Source organism: Salvelinus alpinus, chromosome 32 (genome assembly GCF_045679555.1).
Source record: "Salvelinus alpinus chromosome 32, SLU_Salpinus.1, whole genome shotgun sequence".
In the NCBI taxonomy this organism is placed as follows: Eukaryota; Metazoa; Chordata; class Actinopteri; order Salmoniformes; family Salmonidae; genus Salvelinus; species Salvelinus alpinus.
Window position 1 is genome coordinate 30,618,678 of NC_092117.1, and position 24,858 is coordinate 30,643,535.

Below are 24,858 nucleotides of genomic sequence, written 5' to 3' on the forward strand. Positions count from 1 at the left end.
AGCAGCTGGCTAGGCTGGCTCCACATCAGGTTATGTACTGTAGCAGCAACTGGCTCCACATCAGGTTATGTACTGTAGCAGCAACTGGCTCCACATCAGGTTATGTACTGTAGCAGCAGCTGGCTCCACATCAGGTTATGTACTGTAGCAGCAGCTGGCTCCACATCAGGTTATGTACTGTAGCAGCAGCTGGCTAGGCTGGCTCCACATCAGGTTATGTACTGTAGCAGCAGCTGGCTCCACATCAGGTTATGTACTGTAGCAGCAGCTGGCTCCACATCAGGTTATGTACTGTAGCGGCAGCTGGCTCCACATCAGGTTATGTACTGTAGCAGCAGCTGGCTCCACATCAGGTTATGTACTGTAGCAGCAGCTGGCTAGGCTGGCTCCACATCAGGTTATGTACTGTAGCAGCAGCTGGCTCCACATCAGGTTATGTACTGTAGCAGCAGCTGGCTCCACATCAGGTTATGTACTTTAGCGGCAGCTGGCTCCACATCAGGTTATGTACTGTAGCAGCAGCTGGCTCCACATCAGGTTATGTACTGTAGCAGCAGCTGGCTAGGCTGGCTCCACATCAGGTTATGTACTCTAGCAGCAGCTGGCTCCATATCAGGTTATGTACTGTAGCAGCAGCTGGCTCCACATCAGGTTATGTACTGTAGCAGCAGCTGGCTAGGCTGGCTCCACATCAGGTTATGTACTGTAGCCAGCAGCTGGCTCCACATCAGGTTATGTACTGTAGCGGCAGCTGGCTCCACATCAGGTTATGTACTGTAGCAGCAGCTGGCTCCACATCAGGTTATGTACTGTAGCAGCAGCTGGCTAGGCTGGCTCCACATCAGGTTATGTACTCTAGCAGCAGCTGGCCCAATATCAGGTTATGTACTGTAGCAGCAGCTGGCTCCACATCAGGTTATGTACTGTAGCAGCAGCTGGCTAGGCTGGCTCCACATCAGGTTATGTACTGTAGCAGCAGCTGGCTCCACATCAGGTTATGTACTGTAGCAGCAGCTGGCTCCACATCAGGTTGTGTACTGTAGCAGCAGCTGGCTAGGCTGGCTCCACATCAGGTTATGTACTGTAGCAGCCGCTGGCTCCACATCAGGCTATGTACTGTAGCAGCAGCTGGCTCCACATCAGGTTATGTACTGTAGCAGCAGCTGGCTAGGCTGGCTCCACATCAGGTTATGTACTGTAGCAGCAGCTGGCTCCACATCAGGTTATGTACTGTAGCAGCAGCTGGCTCCACATCAGGTTATGTACTGTAGCAGCAGCTGGCTCCACATCAGGTTATGTACTGTAGCAGCAGCTGGCTCAACATCAGGTTATGTACTGTAGCAGCAGCTGGCTCCATATCAGGTTATGTACTGTAGCAGCAGCTGGCTCCACATCAGGTTATGTACTGTAGCAGCAGCTGGCTAGGCTGGCTCCACATCAGGTTATGTACTGTAGCAGCAGCTGGCTCCACATCAGGTTATGTACTGTAGCAGCAGCTGGCTCCACATCAGGTTATGTACTGTAGCAGCAGCTGGCTCCACATCAGGTTATGTACTGTAGCAGCAGCTGGCTAGGCTGGCTCCACATCAGGTTATGTACTGTAGCAGCAGCTGGCTCCACATCAGGTTATGTACTGTAGCAGCAGCTGGCTCCACATCAGGTTATGTACTGTAGCAGCAGCTGGCTCCACATCAGGTTATGTACTGTAGCAGCAGCTGGCTCCACATCAGGTTATGTACTGTGGTGCTCCTAACGCTATGGGAGATGTTAGTGCCTCACTATGAAGCTATAGACACTGGCGCTACTGAAAGATAGCAAACTGTTGTGTTCATGTATTCAATGTATGTATTTTATGATCATTTTGCACTCCGGCTAAGACGAACACTTTACAGGGAGAGCAGTATTTGTGGCTATATTGAGACATGTTTGCGTGATGTTATAGAAACAGTTTGTAGTGTTTTCACAGTCCAGGAAGCTGTTGAATGACACCTTGGTTGAGACAGGTGGTCGTGAGGAGGATGTGGGTACTCAGACCCATATTTGAGCAACACACGGTAGCGTTTGCACAGTATATTAAACTATGGGATGACAACTTGCTCTATCCTGGATTGGGATTTGTGAGGAGGATGTGTGTGAGGACATGTGTGGGATGCTGCAGTATGAGGCTGTGTGTTTGTATGTGTGAGGTGCTACAGTATAGAACCTTTTTGACTACCTCCAGCTAAATTGGTTGCAGAGAGCAAACACTATAAGCCCTGGATGTTGACCAGACCAGTGGAGATGCACAGGGCAGACAGAGGAGATGATTCTCACGGTTCAGCTCTTACAAATGGCAGTGCTCTTAGCTAAGAAAATAACCAACATTTTAACGGAACATGTCCATCCAACTTGGCTTATGTAACATTTTCAGCTACTTAGGAGGGAATGTGTAGCCTGTAAGTGCATCAGAGCATGATACTTGAAATACAGCGTACAGTTTGAAGCACGTTATTAACCCAAAGGGGCTAACAAATGGATTGAAATAATGTGAAAAGGCCACTACACTGGAAAGTGTTTTAGCAGGAGAAATAGTGAGGTGTGGATTGAAGGGACAGTGAAAGCCAGTGGCTGAAGGGACAGTGAAAGCCAGTGGCTGAGGGGACAGTGAAAGACAGTGGCTGAAGGGACAGTGAAAGCCAGTGGCTGAGGGGGGCAGTGAAAGCCAGTGGCTGAGGGGGGCAGTGAAAGCCAGTGGCTGAGGGGGGCAGTGAAAGCCAGTGGCTGAGGGGACAGTGAAAGCCAGTGGCTGAGGGGACAGTGAAAGCCAGTGGCTGAGGGGACAGTGAAAGCCAGTGGCTGAGGGGACAGTGAAAGCCAGTGGCTGAGGAGACAGTGAAATCTAGTGGCTGACGGGACAGTGAACAGTGAGGGGACAGTGAAAGCCAGTGGCTGAGGGGACAGTGAAAGCCAGTGGCTTAGGGGACAGTGAAAGCCAGTGGCTGAGGGGGCCAGTGAAAGCCAGTGGCTGAGGGGGCCAGTGAAAGCCAGTGGCTGAGGGGGCCAGTGAAAGCCAGTGGCTGAGGGGGCCAGTGAAAGCAAGTGGCTGAGGGGGCCAGTGAAAGCCAGTGGCTGAGGGGGGCAGTGAAAGCCAGTGGCTGAGGGGGGCAGTGAAAGCCAGTGGCTGAGGGGGGCAGTGAAAGCCAGTGGCTGAAGGGGGCAGTGAAAGCCAGTGGCTGAGGGGGGCAGTGAAAGCCAGTGGCTGAAGGGGGCAGTGAAAGCCAGTGGCTGAAGGGGGCAGTGAAAGCCAGTGGCTGAAGGGGGCAGTGAAAGCCAGTGGCTGAGGGGGGCAGTGAAAGCCAGTGGCTGAGGGGGGCAGTGAAAGCCAGTGGCTGAGGGGGGCAGTGAAAGCCAGTGGCTGAGGGGGGCAGTGAAAGCCAGTGGCTGAGGGGGGCAGTGAAAGCCAGTGGCTGAGGGGGGCAGTGAAAGCCAGTGGCTGAGGGGGATAGGGAAAGCCAGTGGCTGAGGGAGGTAGTGAAAGTCAGTGGCTGAGGGGGATAGCTAGGTCTTTGAGGTCAGCATGCTGAGGGCGGGCAGTGGGTGGGTACTGTATCCTTCCACCACTGTATCCTTCAACCACTGTATCCTTCCACCACTCGACCTAGGCAGCACAGGGACATCCTCATGGTAGAGCAGAACAGTAATGATGTACTCTTTATGAACACACCCATGATGCACCACAAAGATACAACCCATATTACTGTATCATCAGAACGTGAAGGATCATGACCTTTAGATGTTCAGAATTACACACCTGTTTGGAGAGTGAATGGAAAGGCGTGCCCAAAAGAGGAGGATCTGGAGCCGCTAGTTGTATTTCTCCTGTCATCCTCAGAGCCATATCATTCTGTCTATAGAAGCAGTATACATGCATGTATATTTATGGCTGTGGTTATCCCTGCCTGCCTTCCCTGTATGTCCACGTCCATTGCCCACTAGCTGTTCACCAGGGAGCATCTCCAATGTCAAGTTATTGAGACACTGCCAGGCTTTTATACAACGGAACTTGTACCGACTCCTCCGACCAGCCTATATGCTTTCAACACTAGCGAGCCAAGTGCAGCTGTACTGTGCTGGCCTGATTTATGCATCCACTGTAGTGGTTTGAACCGTGGTGGAAAGGACAATGTGAAACAGTAAGAGCCAGCGCAGTGTGGTTTGGGTTGGCGCTGTAGTGTGAAAAGGGTATTACAGTACCAGCCTGGGCCTCTTTTGGCCGTCTCGCATAACAGCCGTTAGCACAACGGACTAGGAAGTGTCCAGCTGAGACAACACATGGGACTGGGAGGGACCGTCACTGCCCACCAGAAACGGACATGATGTTGCCACTCTTCAAGGAGTAGGCCAGAGTCTGGTTGTGATTGGAATGGGGAGAGATTTGAACACCCCCCCTCACTGTCAGTACCAGCCCTTTGCTCTGTAGAGTGTAGTGTAGTGTGGGGGCACAGATCAATCCAAGCCTTTAAGACCCTCAATGTGTCTTTTCCATGAGGGTGGCAGGGTCTTTTTGGTTGTGAGATAGAGGAAGGGAGGGTTTAAATCACAGCTTCATGTTGTCTCTTCCATGAACATGCATTTCCTTTGTGAGACCAATAGGTCTCCTTGACAAAGTGATGCAGGGGCAAGATGTCAACTAGAATTCAGCGTCCACATCCACTATTTTGTCTCAGATGTGTCCATGTCAATTCTCTTTCATTATCAATTCATTAGGTTCTACTCATCATGAACACCATGATCAAAACAACAATGAATGTTTGCTACTTCTCTCTCTCCTGAAAGCAGTTCATCAGGCCTGGGGACTAGCCACACTCCTATTAGGACCTGTTACCTGCCTTCTGAACTGACAGAGAAGAGGATCCTTCATCACACTGAGAAGTTCATTTGAATCATGTTTAGCTACAGAGGACCCCGCTCAGCGAAGAAGAATGATTCTCTCTCTCGCTCTCTGTTTCGCTTTATTCAATTCAAAAGGCTTTATTGGGAAACATGTTTACATTGCCAAAGCAAGTGAAATAGATAATAAACAAAAGTGAAATAAGAAATTAGTAATGAACAGTAAACATGGCTCTCTCCAGTCTTACAGTAATGGATAATATTATCCTGTATCTCGCTCGCCACAGCGAGACACGAGCCCTACAGCCTATGCTTCTGCAAGATCAAGTGGGTTACCATGGCTACCACCCAGCAAGATTTCCATGGTGAAACAGGGGGTGTTTCAATACATTCAGCTGCAATTCAAAATGACTGAGACATGAAATGCTTTCCGCTCTCTTCTCCCTTAGTGAGATTGGGGTTGACAGACTGTTGTACCTGAGTTTCCTACGTGGTTCTGATGACTCAGTGTGTTAGTTAGAGCATTGTGCTTAGCTAGCAACACCAGGGTTAGAGCATGGTGCTTAGCTAGCAACACCAGGGTTAGAGCATGGTGCTTAGCTAGCAACACCAGGGTTAGAGCATGGTGCTTAGCTAGCAACACCAGGGTTAGAGCACGGTGCTTAGCTAGCAACACCAGGGTTAGAGCACAAGGCTTAGCTAGCAACACCAGGGTTAGAGCATGGGGCTTAGCTAGCAACACCAGGGTTAGAGCATGGGGCTTAGCTAGCAACACCAGGGTTAGAGCATGGGGCTTAGCTAGCAACACCAGGGTTAGAGCATGGTGCTAAGCTAGCAACACCAGGGTTAGAGCATGGTGCTAAGCTAGCAACACCAGGGTTAGAGCATGGTGCTGAGCTAGCAACACCAGGGTTAGAGCATGGTGCTAAGCTAGCAACACCAGGGTTAGAGCATGGTGCTGAGCTAGCAACACCAGGGTTAGAGCATGGGGCTGAGCTAGCAACACCAGGGTTAGAGCATGGTGCTGAGCTAGCAACACCAGGGTTAGAGCATGGTGCTGAGCTAGCAACACCAGGGTTAGAGCATGGTGCTGAGCTAGCAACACCAGGGTTAGAGCATGGTGCTGAGCTAGCAACACCAGGGTTAGAGCATGGTGCTGAGCTAGCAACACCAGGGTTAGAGCATGGTGCTGAGCTAGCAACACCAGGGTTAGAGCATGGTGCTGAGCTAGCAACACCAGGGTTAGAGCATGGTGCTGAGCTAGCAACACCAGGGTTAGAGCATGGTGCTGAGCTAGCAACACCAGGGTTAGAGCATGGTGCTTAGCTAGCAACACCAGGGTTAGAGCATGGGGCTTAGCTAGCAACACCAGGGTTAGAGCATGGGGCTTAGCTAGCAACACCAGGATTAGAGCATGGTGCTGAGCTAGCAACACCAGGGTTAGAGCATGGTGCTTAGCTAGCAACACCAGGGTTAGAGCATGGTGCTGAGCTAGCAACACCAGGGTTAGAGCATGGTGCTTAAATGGCAACACCAGGGTTGTGGGTTGGAGCATGGTGCTGAGCTAGCAACACCAGGGTTAGAGCATGGTGCTAAGCTAGCAACACCAGGGTTAGAGCATGGTGCTGAGCTAGCAACACCAGGGTTAGAGCATGGTGCTGAGCTAGCAACACCAGGGTTAGAGCATGGTGCTGAGCTAGCAACACCAGGGTTAGAGCATGGTGCTGAGCTAGCAACACCAGGGTTAGAGCATGGTGCTGAGCTAGCAACACCAGGGTTAGAGCATGGTGCGTGAGCTAGCAACACCAGGGTTAGAGCATGGTGCTTAGCTAGCAACACCAGGGTTAGAGCATGGGGCTTAGCTAGCAACACCAGGGTTAGAGCATTGGTGCTGAGCTAGCAACACCAGGGTTAGAGCATGGTGCTGAGCTAGCAACACCAGGGTTAGAGCATGGTGCTGAGCTAGCAACACCAGGGTTAGAGCATGGTGCTGAGCTAGCAACACCAGGGTTAGAGCATGGTGCTGAGCTAGCAACACCAGGGTTAGAGCACAAGGCTTAGCTAGCAACACCAGGGTTAGAGCATGGGGCTTAGCTAGCAACACCAGGGTTAGAGCATGGTGCTGAGCTAGCAACACCAGGGTTAGAGCATGGTGCTGAGCTAGCAACACCAGGGTTAGAGCATGGTGCTGAGCTAGCAACACCAGGGTTAGAGCATGGTGCTGAGCTAGCAACACCAGGGTTAGAGCATGGTGCTGAGCTAGCAACACCAGGGTTAGAGCATGGTGCTGAGCTAGCAACACCAGGGTTAGAGCATGGTGCTGAGCTAGCAACACCAGGGTTAGAGCATGGTGCTGAGCTAGCAACACCAGGGTTAGAGCATGGTGCTGAGCTAGCAACACCAGGGTTAGAGCATGGTGCTGAGCTAGCAACACCAGGGTTAGAGCATGGTGCTGAGCTAGCAACACCAGGGTTAGAGCATGGTGCTGAGCTAGCAACACCAGGGTTGTGGGTTCGCTTCCCGTATGGGCCACATATTCTGAATATGTGTCACTATCCTTATTGACAGTTCTGTAGGTCACTGGATTAAAGTGTCTGCTAAGTGAACATATTAACATATTACATATTACAGAAAAGACTCATCTCTGTTAGAGCAGGAACAGGAGAGAAGGTAGCATGTGTTTTATGTAAGCCGTAACCCAGAGAAGAGACTCTAGTGGGTCATGTTAACATATGAGGTTGATACTGGACTGAGATAACAGGCTTTTAAACAGAATGTCCTCATAGGGCCCTAGTGGGCCATGTTAACGTATGACGTTGATCCTGTTCTGAGATGGCAGGCTTTAAAACAGAATGTCCTCATAGGGCCCTAGTGGGTCATGTTAACGTATGACGTTGATCCTGTTCTGAGATAACAGGCTTTAAAACAGAATGTCCTCATAGGGCCCTAGTGGGTCATGTTAACGTATGACGTTGATCCTCGACTGAGATGGCAGGCTTTAAAACAGAATGTCCTGTCATAATTTACCGTATGTTCATGTCATCTATATCTGATTTGTGACATATGGGCGACTGTAAATATGATTTGTGACATATGGACAACTGTAAATATGATTTGTGACATATGGGCGACTGTAAATATGATTTGTGACATATGGGCGACTGTAAATATGATTTGTGACATATGGGCGACTGTAAATATGATTTGTGACATATGGGCGACTGTAAATATGATTTCTGACATATGGGCGACTGTAAATATGATTTGTGACATATGGGCGACTGAATATGATTTGTGACATATGGGCGACTGTAAATATGATTTGTGACATATGGGCGACTGTAAATATGATTTGTGACATATGAGCGACTGTAAATATGATTTGTGACATATGAGCGACTGAATATGATTTGTGACATATGGGCGACTGAATATGATTTGTGACATGGGCGACTGTAAATATGATTTGTGACATATGAGTGACAGTAAATATGATTTGTGACATATGGGCGACTGAATATGATTTGTGACATATGGGCGACTGTAAATATGATTTGTGACATATGGGCTGTAAATATGATTTGTGACATATGGGCGACTGAATATGATTTGTGACATATGGGCAACTGTGAATATGATTTTGTCATGTACAGATGTAGGATATTAATTTAATCACCCTGTTGCAGGAGAAATGTCCTGCTATGAAGGAAATGTTAAACTTGAAGCGTATTTGAGGATTCAGAAGTTTGTAATTTCCATTTTTAAATTTGACTTGATCCCTTATGAAAAATGTATCAACCCCTCAAAATGTCCATTAATTATAATCCACAAAACACTTCACATTTCCTGTTGCTGCAGGGTTATTTTCCTGCTGTAGCAAACTGGTTCAAATTAAAATTCTACATCTGTAGTGGCCTTTGAACTTGTGATCCTTTTGTAACAATAACTCAATATTACTTCTCAATTTATCTCTTTTACATGAAATCAGATTAACTATTTAATTTTCCCACTGGAAATTCTGCCAGCACATACAGTCGCAGCATACTTTAACATAAAAACCTGCTATAACATAAAAACAAATGTTCTACTTAACCGTTATGTTACGCCTGCTGCTGCCATGGCAACGTCAGATTGACAGACAGACAGGCAGTAGGTGCAGGTGGGGGCGGGGTTAGAGGTCAAACTTGTGACTGATTGGCAAGCGGTCCTCGGGGGTGTAGTGGTTTGTAACATGTTGGTGAGCAGGTGCTGAGTGCCAAGCTTCTCCATTATCTCCTCTAAGGTCATTACCACGGCTATTACTCACTCACTCAGCATATAATAGAGACTAACGTTTCTTAGGCTGGTCTGAAATGGCACTAATGGTCTAATGCCACTGAGGATTTCACAAAAAGATAGGAAGCTATTTTGAAAAGTGTGTGTCTCTCTCTCTCTCCGATCTCTCTCTCTCTGTCTGTCTCTCCTTACCTCCTCCCCATCTCCCCCCTTTTCTTATCTTTGTTAGGAATCTGATTAGGTGCTATTGGGAATAGTGCTATCAGACTTGTGAGTGGCACCAGGTTTAGATGAACAGCCTGGGGTGGTGAGGAGAGATGGCTGGGCCGGGGAGGGTGGGGATTTTGGCCCTGCTTCTATTGGGTTGAGACCGTTTATTTTGGATTGAGAAAGTCCCTTAATTAACACCTTTAGGATTTAAACAGACGTGGAAGGCGAGGGCCCCAATTTAGGTTGTCATTCAGGTTTTGTTTGTCTAAAATTGATTTTCTTGGGTTAGACACAAAACATTTCTAAACTTGTGGGCATTGTTAGGCATTGAGCTGCATCAATTATTGACTGAATTGAGGCCATGCAGATGTCAATCAAAGATGTATCCAAGGGTCGCAAAGGGAGGGTATATTACTGGAAACTTTCAAAGTTTACCAGTAAACTACCAGCATTTTGGTAACTTATATCAAATATATCACATAACATGGTTTTAAAATAAACATAACCCTAAATATAAACCAACAACAAGGTTGGAGTTAAAACCTACAGGAGGGTCGCTCTCCAGGAACAGGGTTGGAGTGAAAATTCCCTGTTAGGATCACCACTTTATTTTAAGAATGTGAAATGTCAGAATAATAGCAGAGAGAATTATTTATTTCAGCTTTTATTTCTTTCATCACATTGCCAGTGGGTCAGAAGTGTACATACACTCAATTGGTATTTGGTAGCATTGCCTTTAAATTGTTTAACTTGGGTCAAACGTTTCGGGTAGCCTTCCACAAGCTTCCCACAATAAGTTGGGTGAATTTTGGCCCATTCCTCCTGACAGAGCTGGTGTAACTGAGTCATATGTGTAGGCCTCCTTGCTCGCACACGCTTTTTAAGTTCTGCCCGCAAATGTTCTATGGGATTGAGGTAAAAATAAAATGAGTTTTAACCTAAGTGTATGTAAACTTCTGACTTCAACTGTATAAAAAAGCTGGGCAGGCCATTATTTTGCCTGTCATGGCTATGCCCCCATAGGATGACAATGCCCCCATCACTGAATGGTTTGATGAGCATGACAACGATGTAAACCATATGCCATGGCTGTCTCAGTCAACGGATCTCAACACTTATGGAAGATTCTGGAGCGGCGCCTCAGACAGCGTTTTCCACCACTATCAACAAAACACCAAATGATGGAAGTTATCGTGGAATAATGGTGTCAAATCCCTCCAATAGAGTTCCAGACACTTGTACAATCTTTGCCAAGGTGCATTGAAGCTGTTCTGGCTCGTAGTGACCCAACGCCCTGTTAAGACTCTTTATGTTGGTGTTTCCTTTATTTTGTTGTTTCCTTTATTTTGGCAGTTACCTGTATATCATAACTTTGGAAGAAAAATGCTCCTTCAGAAGTGCAAACAGCAAAAGGAAACATATGAAAACAAGGCTGCATTGACTGCAGTGACTGTGCTTAGCTTGAGGAGACTGATGCCTGATTTTTTTTGCAGTAACATGATGTTTTATATATATCTATTGCTGCCTCAGAGAAGGCAGGTGGGCCAATCTACAGGGCGATATGAGCATCCCTCTTCCCAACAAATCAATTATAATTGTGTCAGTATCAAGAGGATTGTTTTTTGAATTGTATGACAATAGAATGTGTCAGTCAAGACTCCCTTCACTTTGTTCTTAGAGAAAGGAGGCCATCGTGTCATCTTTCCTCTAGCCTGTCAAAATGACGCACTGTTATTCCCAGGCTTGTCTGTTTGCTTATGAATACGGAATACGGATTGATACATCCGGAGACCCTAACAATGGAGTAATTAAATTATGATTAGTGGGAGTCATGTGTTTTGCTTGACGTCTATATTGGTACAGGAATTAAAAAAAATGTATTTTAAAGATTCACTTTGAGCTTTTGACTGTTGCAAACAATGACAACCCACTCCCTAATAATTAACAGTCACTTACATAACTGTTGACAATGACAGTTACTCATTTATTCTGTGGCCCCACAACTCTGATATTTCCAGCACCATGATCTGAAGATACTAAGGGCCAGAATAACATGTTTTTATTACACTCATATAGTGGTCAACACAAACTGAAATCCATGAGCATCCAACATATCAGAAAAAACATACAAAAAGGTCATTTAAACAAAAGCAATTGTAAAAGTGTCAGTCAGGATGGGAGCTGAAGGATGGATTGTTTCTCTGGAAGTTGAAGCAGTTCAGATTGTTTCAAGAGTGGAGGAAGCCTTGATGGTCTCGGAGGGAGCCAGTCAGTTGGCGTCAGAGAGACGGTGAGGTCCGCTGCCTCAGCAACGGACCTCGCTGTCGCCTCACGTTCTCCATCCTTAGCACCCACTTGGCTGATGCTACTCACGAGCAGCCACAAAGGCGCTCGTGACCACACAAGGTTCAAGGTCGGAATATCTCATCACACTTCAGTTGCCGCTTCTACGAGGCATTGCAGTCCTCTCTCTTCTCTCCCCCTCAAGCCGCTGTCATGGAAATCCAAACTAACTGTCCTGTAGATTGCCTGCTTGCTAGTTTAACTAGCTAACTGATTTGGATCATCAAAATGATTTTGTAAATGTATCATTAAAAAAACAAAGTCAATGGAAACAATTCCATAAAAAATAAAAATAAACACCTAATGATGAAAAAATATGTATAAAATGAACAGGAGCGATCAGGCTGCCGTTACAAAATGTTTTATTTAAAACTCTACACTGACCCATGCCTTCGTAGAATTACTAGAACAGGACAAAAACTCAGACGATAGCAGTTAGACAGTACACTCAATATGGTCGCCGGTCCACCCATCACAGATATTAACTTGACTGAGAATGTCTGTTCTAGAAATTCTAATTATTTGCTGCCATTGTCTAGAGATCACTAGGAGAGGTCATCTAGAGCATAGTCCATTCTCAGAGCCTCCATTGTCTAGAGATCACTAGGAGAGGTCATCTAGAGCATAGTCCATTCTCAGAGCCTCCATTGTCTAGAGATCACTAGGAGAAGTCATCTAGAGCATAGTCCATTCTCAGAGCCTCCATTGTCTAGAGATCACTAGGAGAGGTCATCTAGAGCATAGTCCATTCTCAGAGCCTCCATTGTCTAGAGATCACTAGGAGAGGTCATCTAGAGCATAGTCCATTCTCAGAGCCTCCATTGTCTAGAGATCACTAGGAGAGGTCATCTAGAGCATAGTCCATTCCAGAGCCTCCATAAGAGAAGACCACTGATCTGGACATTACAGAGAACTCACTGACTGCATCCCAAATGACACCCTATTCCCTATTTAATCCATTACTTTTGACCAGAGCCCATAGGGTCCTACTACCCATAGGGCCCTGGTCAAAAGTAGTGCACTAGATAGGGAGATAGGGTGCCATTTGGGATGCACATATTGTTCACACATCAACAGGATTCAGGCAGACTTATCTCTGGCCGACATGAAAACATCAGATGTGCCTTTTATAAGTATGTTTCTCTGTTAGATCTACTCCTGTGTCTCAGTGAGCCTGTAAACTACAGCAGGGTGAATCCCTCACACCACAGCTAGGCTGCTGTCTGTCTGTGGTCTTCATCCTGATAAGCTTTCCTTTCTCCCGTCAGAGCCAAGAGCTTTATCCCCAAATGGCAGTTTGACAAGCAACATCTGTGTTTATTAAGTCAAGTGGTCTTTCCTGCTCAGTTCCCTGAACAGAATAGCATTCCCTCAGATAGTAAAGTGCTACTAGAATCAAATCAAAGAAAATTTGCGCCAAATACAACATCACCACAGTTCAGTCAGCATCAGGTGAAACAGCACCACAGTTCAGTCAGCATCAGGTGAAACAGCACCACTGGTCAGTCAGCATCAGGTGAAACAGCACCACAGTTCAGTCAGCATCAGGTGAAACAGCACCACTGGTCAGTCAGCATCAGGTGAAACAGCACCACAGGTCAGTCAGCGTCAGGTGAAACAGCACCACAGGTCAGTCAGCGTCAGGTGAAACAGCACCACTGTTCAGTCAGCGTCAGGTGAAACAGCACCACAGTTCAGTCAGCATCAGGTGAAACAGCACCACAGGTCAGTCAGCGTCAGGTGAAACAGCACCACAGTTCAGTCAGCATCAGGTGAAACAGCACCACTGGTCAGTCAGCATCAGGTGAAACAGCACCACTGTTCAGTCAGCAACAGGTGAAACAGCACCACTGGTCAGTCAGCATCCGGTGAAACAGCACCACTGTTCAGTCAGCATCAGGTGAAACAGCACCACTGGTCAGTCAGCATCAGGTGAAACAGCACCACTGGTCAGTCAGCATCAGGTGAAACAGCACCACAGTTCAGTCAGCATCAGGTGAAACAGCACCACTGGTCAGTCAGCATCAGGTGAAACAGCACCACAGTTCAGTCAGCATCAGGTGAAACAGCACCACAGTTCAGTCAGCATCAGGTGAAACAGCACCACAGTTCAGTCAGCATCAGGTGAAACAGCACCACAGTTCAGTCAGCATCAGGTGAAACAGCACCACAGTTCACACCCAGCGCATATGTAATTGTTTTTGTGTTGTTGATGAAACGGAGGAGAAGGGCATCAGCATCGTGGTAAATAACAATCTTAGTCCTCAAATCAAATGTTATTTGTCACATGCGCCAAATACAACCTTACTGTAAAATGCTTACTTGCAAGCCCTTTAACCAACAATGCAGTTTTAAGAAAAATAACTGAAATAAAAACTAGATAAATAAAAGTTACACTATAATTTTAGAGCAGCAGTAAAATAACATTAGCAAAGCTATATACAGGGCGTACCGGTACAGAGTCAATGTGGAGGCTATATACAGGGGGTACCGGTACAGAGTCAATGTGGAGGCTATATACAGGGAGTACCGGTACAGAGTCAATGTGGAGGTTATATACAGGGGGTACCGGTACAGAGTCAATGTGGAGGCTATATGCAGGGAGTACCGGTACAGAGTCAATGTGGAGGCTATATACAGGGGGTACCAGTACAGAGTCAATGTGGAGGCTATATACAGGGGGTACCAGTACAGAGTCAATGTGGAGGCTATATACAGGGGGTACCGGTACAGAGTCAATGTGGAGGTTATATACAGGGGGTACCGGTACAGAGTCAATGTGGAGGCTATATACAGGGGGTACCGGTACAGAGTCAATGTGGAGGCTATATGCAGGGGGTACATTTGGGATGCACATATTGTTCACACATCAACAGGATTCAGGCAGACTTATCTATGGCCGACATGAAAACATCAGATGTGCCTTTATAAGTATGTTTCTCTGTTAGATCTACTCCTGTGTCTCAGTGAGCCTGTAAACTACAGCAGGGTGAATCCCTCACACCACAGCTAGGCTGTACCGGTGTAGGGGGCCGTTTCACCATGTAGCCTAGGAGTGGTCCCAGTTTTCTGTCCCTCTCCTCCCCAGTGGCAGTTCAAACGTGTGGTGGAGGATGAGGGAGTCAGCTACAGATCTGTAACATATTGAGGCTGGTGGAGGGCCAGGTGAGGATCAGGGAGTCAGCTACAGATCTGTAACATATTGAGGCTAGTGGAGGGCCAGGTGAGGATCAGGGAGTCAGCTACAGATCTGTAACATATTGAGGCTGGTGGAGGGCCAGGTGAGGATGAGGGAGTCAGGTAAAGATCTGTAACATATTGAGGCTGGTGGAGGGCCAGGTGAGGATATCCTAGTGCGGTGTATATCCTAGTGCGGTGTATATCCTAGTGCGGTGTATATCCTAGTGCGGTGTCTAGCCTAGTGCGGTGTATATCCTAGTGCGGTGTATATCCTAGTGCGGTGTCTAGCCTAGTGCGGTGTATATCCTAGTGCGGTGTATAGCCTAGTGCGGTGTATATCCTAGTGCGGTGTATATCCTAGTGCGGTGTATATCCTAGTGCGGTGTATGCGGTGTATATCCTAGTGCAGTGTATATCCTAGTGCAGTGTATAGCCTAGTGCGGTGTATAGCCTAGTGCGGTGTATATCCTAGTGCAGTGTATAGCCTAGTGCGGTGTATATCCTGAGTGCTGGTGGAGATCCTAGGTGCGGTGTATGAGTCCTAGTGCAGTGTATAGCCTAGTGCGGTGTATAGCCTAGTGCGGTGTAGATCCTAGTGCAGTGTATAGCCTAGTGCGGCTGTAGGGCCTAGTGCGGTGTATAGACCTAGTGCAATGTATAGCCTAGTGCTGGTGGAGAGCCTAGGTGCGGTGTATATCCTAGTGCGAGTGTATATCCTAGTGCGGTGTATATCCTAGTGCGGTGGAGATCCTAGGTGCGGATGTAGTATCCTAGTGCAGGTGTATATCCTAGTGCGGTGTATAGCCTAGTGCAGGTGTATAGCCTAGTGCGGTGTATAGCCTAGTGCGGTGATATAGCCTAGTGCTGGTGTATAGCCTAGGTGCGGTGTATGAGCCTAGTGCGGTGTATAGACCTAGTGACGGTGTATAGCCTAGTGCGGTGTAGTAGCCTAGTGCGGATGTATAGCCTAGTGCGGTGTATAGCCTAGTGCGGTGTATAGCCTAGTGCGGTGTATAGCCTAGTGCGGTGTATAGCCTAGTGCGGTGTATATCCTAGTGCGGTGTATATCCTAGTGCGGGGTATATCCTAGTGCGGTGTATAGCCTAGTGCGGTGTGTATCCTAGTGCAGTGTGTAGCCTAGTGCGGTGTATAGCCTAGTGCGGTGTATATCCTAGTGCGGTGTATATCCTAGTGCGGATGTGTATCCTAGTGCAGTGTGTAGCCTAGATGCGGTGTATGGCCTAGTGCGAGTGTATGATCGCTAGTGCGGTGTATATCCTAGTGCGGTGTGTAGCCTAGTGCGGTGTATAGCCTAGTGCGGTGTATAGCCTAGTGCGGTGTATAGCCTAGTGCGGTGTATAGCCTAGTGCGGTGTATAGCCTAGTGCGGTGTATATCCTAGTGCGGTGTGTATCCTAGTGCGGTGTGTAGCCTAGTGCGGTGTATAGCCTAGTGCGGTGTATAGCCTAGTGCGGTGTATAGCCTAGTGCGGTGTATATCCTAGTGCGGTGTATAGCCTAGTGCAGTGTATAGCCTAGTGCAGTGGTTCCCAAACCTTTTATAGCCCCGTACCCCTTCAAACATTAAACCTCCAGCTGTGTACCCCCTCTAGCACCAAGGTCTGATTGCGCGTGCCTGGCGCTATGGAACCAATAGAATAGTTATATGTAAATATGCAAATCCCGCCCATCTGACATTCCAGGCTTAAGCAACACTACTATTGTTTGAAAGATTTCTCATAGTTTTTCAGGTGAACCCTGGTCTACTGGGGAGCGTACTTCAAGGAATACATTTCACCCTTTGGACACATTAGTCTGAGGAAAAGTTATTATTATTATTAATTGCAACTGACTGGTGAGAAAGCCACACACACACACACACACACACACACACACACACACACACACACACACACACACACCCTCGCTTCCTTATTTGACTTGAACAGACCAGACATGCTGCACTTTCTTTCAATTATTTAATTCAATGTCACTTTCCTTCCTTCCTGGCCCTTTTTATTTAGAACAGCACATTTGGTGTGACCATTGGAGATTTCTCAGAAAGATTCACTCACAATTTTCAAAAACAGATTAGTAGAGCACTTCCGCGGTCAATTTTGTTGTTGAACCTTGTGATGCTATGAAAGCTTTTAACTAGGGAAGAAGAGAGGGTGGGAGAGGGAGGGAGGGAGGGAGGATGGGAGGGAGGGTGAAAGAGACACTCTCTTGGGGCCCAGGAAGTCTTGTCTAGTAGAGTACTGTATCATGTCCAGGACTAGTGTGTGTTCTGATGGAGGAGAAAGGAATTCAAAATGGAGGAAACCTTGAACGCTGGAAATTGTGTCCTTGTTAATACTGTGGGAAATAGTGTCCTTGTTAGTACTGTGGGAAATAGTGTCCTTGTTAGTACTGTGGGAAATAGTGTTCTTGTTAGTACTGTGGGAAATAGTGTCCTTGTTAGTACTGTGGGAAATAGTGTCCTTGTTAGTACTGTGGGAAATAGTGTCCTTGTTAGTACTGTGGGAAATAGTGTCCTTGTTAGTACTGTGGGAAACAGTGTCCTTGTTAGAATAGTGTCCGTGTTAGTACTGTGGGAAATAGTGTCCTTGTTAGTACTGTGGGAAACAGTGTCCTTGTTAGTACTGTGGGAAATAGTGTCCTTGTTAGTACTGTGGGAAATAGTGTCCTTGTTAGTACTGTGGGAAATAGTGTCCTTGTTAGTGGGAAATGGTGTCCTTGTTAGTACTGTGGGAAAGACTGTGATCCCCTTATAGATCTACTTGGCTATGTGTGTGTATAAAAGCTACCATAATATATCATGTAAGAGAAGCCAGCCAGCTCTCACCTTCCTCTCTCTCAACACACACACACACACACACACACACACACACACACACACACACACACACACACACACACACACACACACACAGGGAACTGGAACAGTAGAGGTGTATTTCAAGGTGAAGTGGGTCAGGGGTGTACACAGTAATTTGTTTAGGCAGACCACTGTAGAGAGCCATCTGTGGAGGCGGAGACTCTGAGCCCTGTAATTCAGCAGGGCAGCTGGGGTGCTGCAGATGGCCGAAGTGGTGGAGGAAAAATAACCGGGAGAAGAGGTGGTTGAGGAGGAGAAAGAGGGGGAGTGGGAGGAAAATAGAGGGAGAAGAGGAGGGGGGATATATGACAAAGGGAGGAGAGTGGGAGAGGAGAGGGAAGGTGGTGCAGGACAAAGAGAGATGGAAGGTGGTGCAGGACAAAGGGAGAGGGAAGGTGGTGCAGGACAAAGAGAGATGGAAGGTGGTGCAGGACAAAGAGAGAGGGAAGGTGGTGGAGGACAAAGAGTGATGGAAGGTGGTGGAGGACAAAGAGAGATGGAAGTGGTGCAGGACAAAGAGAGATGGAAGTGGTGCAGGACAAAGAGAGATGGAAGGTGGTGCAGGACAAAGTGAGATGGAAGGTGGTAGAGGACAAAGAGAGAGGGAAGATGGTGCAGGACAAAGGGAGAGGGAAGGTGGTGGAGGACAAAGGGAGAGGGAAGGTGGTGGAGGACAAAAGGAGAGGGAAGGTGGTGGAGGACAAAGAGAGAGGGAAGGTGGTGCAGGATAAAGAGAGATGGAAGGTGGTGGAGGACAAAGAGAGAGGGAAGGTGGTAGAGGACAAAGAGAGAGGGAAGGTGGTGGAGGACAAAGAGAGATGGAAGGTGGTGGAGGACAAAGAGAGAGGGAAGGTGGTAGAGGACAAAGAGAGAGGGAAGGTGGTGGAGGACAAAGAGAGATGGAAGGTGGTAGAGGACAAAGAGAGAGGGAAGGTGGTGGAGGACAAAGAGAGATGGAAGGTGGTGCAAGACAAAGATAGGGAAGGTGTTGGAGGACAAAGAGAGAGGGAAGATGGTGCAGGACAAAGAGAGAGGGAAGATGGTGCAGGACAAAGAGAGAGGGAAAGTGGTGCAGGACAAAGAGAGAGGGAAGGTGGTGCAGGACAAAGAGAGATGGAAGGTGGTGCAGGACAAAGAGAGATGGAAGGTGGTGCAGGACAAAGAGAGAGGGAAGGTATTGCAGGACAAAGAGAGCGGGAAGGTGGTGGAGGACAAAGAGAGATGGAAGGTGGTGGAGGACAAAGAGAGAGGGAAGGTGGTGCAGGATAAAGAGAGATGGAAGGTGGTGGAGGACAAAGCGAGAGGGAAGGTGGTGGAGGACAAAGAGAGAGGGAAGGTGGTGGAGGACAAAGAGAGAGGGAAGATGGTGGAGGCCAAAGCTAGATGATAGTCTATAAAGGCCTGTGGAAACCTATTATTTTCTGGTGTTATAGCCTAACTAGACGATAGTCTATAAAGGCCTGGGGAAACCTATTTTTTTCTGTTGTTATAGCCTAACTAGACGATAGTCTATAAAGGCCTGGGGAAACCTATTACTTTCTGGTGTTAAAGCCTAACTAGATGATAGTCTATAAAGGCCTGGGGAAACCTATTACTTTCTGGTGTTATAGCCTAACTAGACGATAGTCTATAAAGGCCTGGGGAAACCTATTACTTTCTGGTGTTATAGCCTAACTAGACGATAGTCTATAAAGGCCTGGGGAAACCTATTACTTTCTGGTGTTATAGCCTAACTAGACGATAGTCTATAAAGGCCTGGGGAAACCTATTACTTTCTGGTGTTATAGCCTAACTAGACGATAGTCTATAAAGGCCTGGGGAAACCTATTACTTTCTGGTGTTATAGCCTAACTAGACGATAGTCTATAAAGGCCTGGGGAAACCTATTACTTTCTGGTGTTATAGCCTAACTAGACGATAGTCTATAAAGGCCTGGGGAAACCTATTACTTTCTGGTGTTATAGCCTAACTAGACGATAGTCTATAAAGGCCTGGGGAAACCTATTACTTTCTGGTGTTATAGCCTAACTAGACGATAGTCTATAAAGACCTGGGGAAACCTATTACTTTCTGGTGTTATAGCCTAACTAGACGATAGTCTATCAAGGCCTGGGGAAACCTATTACTTTCTGGTGTTATAGCCTAACTAGACGATAGTCTATAAAGGCCTGGGGAAACCTATTACTTTCTGGTGTTATAGCCTAACTAGATGATAGTCTATAAAGGCCTGGGGAAACCTATTACTTTCTGGTGTTATAGCCTAACTAGACGATAGTCTATAAAGGCCTGGGGAAACCTATTACTTTCTGGTGTTATAGCCTAACTAGACGATAGTCTATAAAGGCCTGGGGAAACCTATTACTTTCTGGTGTTATAGCCTAACTAGATGATAGTCTATAAAGGCCTGGGGAAACCTATTACTTTCTGGTGTTATAGCCTAACTAGATGATAGTCTATAAAGACCTGGGGAAACCTATTACTTTCTGGTGTTATAGCCTAACTAGATGATAGTCTATAAAGGCCTGGGGAAACATATTACTTTCTGGTGTTATAGCCTAACTAGACGATAGTCTATAAAGGCCTGGGGAAACCTATTACTTTCTGGTGTTATAGCCTAACTAGACGATAGTCTATAAAGACCTGGGGAAACCTATTACTTTCTGGTGTTATAGCCTAACTAGACGATAGTCTATAAAGGCCTGGGGAAACCTATTACTTTCTGGTGTTATAGCCTAACTAGACGATAGTCTATAAAGGCCTGGGGAAACCTATTACTTTCTGGTGTTATAGCCTAACTAGATGATAGTCTATAAAGACCTGGGGAAACCTATTACTTTCTGGTGTTATAGCCTAACTAGACGATAGTCTATAAAGGCCTGGGGAAACCTATTACTTTCTGGTGTTATAGCCTAACTAGACGATAGTCTATAAAGACCTGGGGAAACCTATTACTTTCTGGTGTTATAGCCTAACTAGATGATAGTCTATAAAGACCTGGGGAAACCTATTACTTTCTGGTGTTATAGCCTAACTAGACGATAGTCTATAAAGGCCTGGGGAAACCTATTACTTTCTGGTGTTATAGCCTAACTAGAAGATAGTCTATAAAGACCTGGGGAAACCTATTACTTTGTGGTGTTATAGCCTAACTAGACGATAGTCTATAAAGGCCTGGGGAAACCTATTACTTTCTGGTGTTATAGCCTAACTAGATGATAGTCTATAAAGGCCTGGGGAAACCTATTACTTTCTGGTGTTATAGCCTAACTAGACGATAGTCTATAAAGGCCTGGGGAAACCTATTACTTTCTGGTGTTATAGCCTAACTAGACGATAGTCTATAAAGGCCTGGGGAAACCTATTACTTTCTGGTGTTATAGCCTAACTAGACGATAGTCTATAAAGGCCTGGGGAAACCTATTACTTTCTGGTGTTATAGCCTAACTAGATGATAGTCTATAAAGGCCTGGGGAAACATATTACTTTCTGGTGTTATAGCCTAACTAGACGATAGTCTATAAAGGCCTGGGGAAACCTATTACTTTGTGGTGTTATAGCCTAACTAGACGATAGTCTATAAAGGCCTGGGGAAACCTATTACTTTCTGGTGTTATAGCCTAACTAGACGATAGTCTATAAAGGCCTGGGGAAACCTATTACTTTCTGGTGTTATAGCCTAACTAGATGATAGTCTATAAAGGCCTGGGGAAACATATTACTTTCTGGTGTTATAGCCTAACTAGACGATAGTCTATAAAGGCCTGGGGAAACCTATTACTTTGTGGTGTTATAGCCTAACTAGACGATAGTCTATAAAGGCCTGGGGAAACCTATTACTTTCTGGTGTTATAGCCTAACTAGACGATAGTCTATAAAGGCCTGGGGAAACCTATTACTTTCTGGTGTTATAGCCTAACTAGACGATAGTCTATAAAGGCCTGGGGAAACCTATTACTTTCTGGTGTTATAGCCTAACTAGATGATAGTCTATAAAGGCCTGGGGAAACCTATTACTTTCTGGTGTTATAGCCTAACTAGACGATAGTCTATAAAGGCCTGGGGAAACCTATTACTTTCTGGTGTTATAGCCTAACTAGACGATAGTCTATAAAGACCTGGGGAAACCTATTACTTTCTGGTGTTATAGCCTAACTAGACGATAGTCTATAAAGGCCTGGGGAAACCTATTACTTTCTGGTGTTATAGCCTAACTAGACGATAGTCTATAAAGGCCTGGGGAAACCTATTACTTTCTGGTGTTATAGCCTAACTAGACGATAGTCTATAAAGGCCTGGGGAAACCTATTACTTTCTGGTGTTATAGCCTAACTAGACGATAGTCTATAAAGGCCTGGGGAAACCTATTACTTTCTGGTGTTATAGCCTAACTAGACGATAGTCTATAAAGGCCTGGGGAAACCTATTACTTTCTGGTGTTATAGCCTAACTAGACGATAGTCTATAAAGGCCTGGGGAAACCTATTACTTTGTGGTGTTATAGCCTAACTAGACGATAGTCTATAAAGACCTGGGGAAACCTATTACTTTCTGGTGTTATAGCCTAACTAGACGATAGTCTATAAAGACCTGGGGAAACCTATTACTTTCTGGTGTTATAGCCTAACTAGACGATAGTCTATAAAGGCCTGGGGAAACCTATTACTTTCTGGTGTTATAGCCTAACTAGATGATAGTCTATAAAGGCCTGGGGAAACCTATTACTTTCTGGTGTTATAGCCTAACTAGACGATAGTCTATAAAGGCCTGGGGAAACCTATTACTTTCTGGTGTTATAGCCTAACTAGACGATAGTCTATAAAGACCTGGGGAAACCTATTACTTTCTGGTGTTATAGCCTAACTAGATGATAGTCTATAAAGACCTGGGGAAACCTATTACTTTCTGGTGTTATAGCCTAACTAGACGATAGTCTATAAAGGCCTGGGGAAACCTATTACTTTCTGGTGTTATAGCCTAACTAGACGATAGTCTATAAAGACCTGGGGAAACCTATTACTTTGTGGTGTTATAGCCTAACTAGATGATAGTCTATAAAGGCCTGGGGAAACCTATTACTTTCTGGTGTTATAGCCTAACTAGATGATAGTCTATGAAGGCCTGGGGAAACCTATTACTTTCTGGTGTTATAGCCTAACTAGACGATAGTCTATAAAGGCCTGGGGAAACCTATTACTTTCTGGTGTTATAGCCTAACTAGACGATAGTCTATAAAGGCCTGGGGAAACCTATTACTTTCTGGTGTTATAGCCTAACTAGACGATAGTCTATAAAGGCCTGGGGAAACCTATTACTTTCTGGTGTTATAGCCTAACTAGACGATAGTCTATAAAGGCCTGGGGAAACCTATTACTTTCTGGTGTTATAGCCTAACTAGACGATAGTCTATAAAGGCCTGGGGAAACCTATTACTTTCTGGTGTTATAGCCTAACTAGACGATAGTCTATAAAGGCCTGGGGAAACCTATTACTTTCTGGTGTTATAGCCTAACTAGACGATAGTCTATAAAGGCCTGGGGAAACCTATTACTTTCTGGTGTTATAGCCTAACTAGACGATAGTCTATAAAGACCTGGGGAAACCTATTACTTTCTGGTGTTATAGCCTAACTAGATGATAGTCTATAAAGACCTGGGGAAACCTATTACTTTCTGGTGTTATAGCCTAACTAGACGATAGTCTATAAAGGCCTGGGGAAACCTATTACTTTCTGGTGTTATAGCCTAACTAGACGATAGTCTATAAAGGCCTGGGGAAAGTTGTCATTTAAATTAAACCAGAGAGGAAGAGGCGAACTTTGGTGAATTTGCGAGGCGTGCAAGGAAAAACATTGCGACATACATATTACCATATTCTGCCTTCTCTCTCTCGCTCTCTCGCTCTCTCACTCTCTCACGCTCTCGCTCTCTCTTTCTCGCTCTCTCTTTCTCGCTCTCTCTCACTCACTGGCTCGCCTGCTCTTTTTATTTGCTAATGATGCCAGTGTGTGTTCAGTCTTCGGTCGGTTGCTTGTAGAATGTCCTAGCCTATTCATTGATGATAGGCCCTGCTTTACTGAAGTTGCGAGACCTTGCAAGCCAAGAAATTACGAGACATTGCATTGTGAGATACAGCTTTTGATTGCCGATAGCTAGGCTGTCTGGTGGCTGACCTGCCTATACTGATAGATAGACCTAGTACACGGTTCTGACTGTCTGTCTGGTGGCTGACCTGCCTATACTGATAGATAGACCTAGTGCACGGTTCTGACTGTCTGTCTGATGGCTGACCTGCCTATACTGATAGATAGGCCTAGTACACGGTTCTGACTGTCTGCCTGGTGGCTGACCTGCCTATACTGATAGATAGGCCTAGTGCACGGTTCTGACTGTGTGTCTGGTGGCTGACCTGCCTATACTGATAGATAGGCCTAGTACACGGTTCTGACTGTCTGCCTGGTGGCTGACCTGCCTATACTGATAGATAGGCCTAGTACACGGTTCTGACTGTCTGCCTGGTGGCTGACCTGCCTATACTGATAGATAGACCTAGTGCACGGTTCTGACTGTCTGCCTGGTGGCTGACCTGCCTATACTGATAGATAGGCCTAGTACACGGTTCTGACTGTCTGCCTGATGGCTCACCTGCCCTCCCTTCTCTCTCCGTCCCTCGCCAGCTCGTCGTTATGTTTGTGTTCTCGGAAGTACGGCAACTAATCAGTCTCCTCCGTTCAAAAAAAATACTGAATCTTAGGAGTAGATTTCTAGCGGAATCGAATCTTGACTCTCAGAATTGGAAGTTGATGTGCAAGTAGTCGAGAGAAAGTTGGAGAAATGGCAGAGAAAGGCAAGCAACAGTATGACAATACTTTGACAAGTTAAAGGAGACGGAAATGCCAGCTTTGCGAGGTGGAATTGAGGCACAGTAATGTTGGTAAAGGTGCAGTGCTTCTCCGACTGAACGGGACACACCATGAGACCCAAACCGTTGCTGTTAGCAGCACAGCTGCATTGTGAATTCCCATGGAATTTGTGATAATAAAATTGTAGTTTAAACGTTAAGAAATGTTTTCCATTTGTAAATATCCCTAATTAGAAACAATATAGGG

At 46.1% G+C, this 24,858-nt stretch overlaps 1 protein-coding gene across 2 annotated transcripts in view; it reads left to right on the top strand.

Moving 5' to 3' along the window:
* The window catches only part of LOC139562203 (lysosomal cobalamin transport escort protein LMBD1-like), a 247,937-nt gene that overhangs the window by 210,519 nt on the left and 12,560 nt on the right, over positions 1 to 24,858 (top strand). The gene's annotated exons all lie outside the window — the stretch shown is intronic.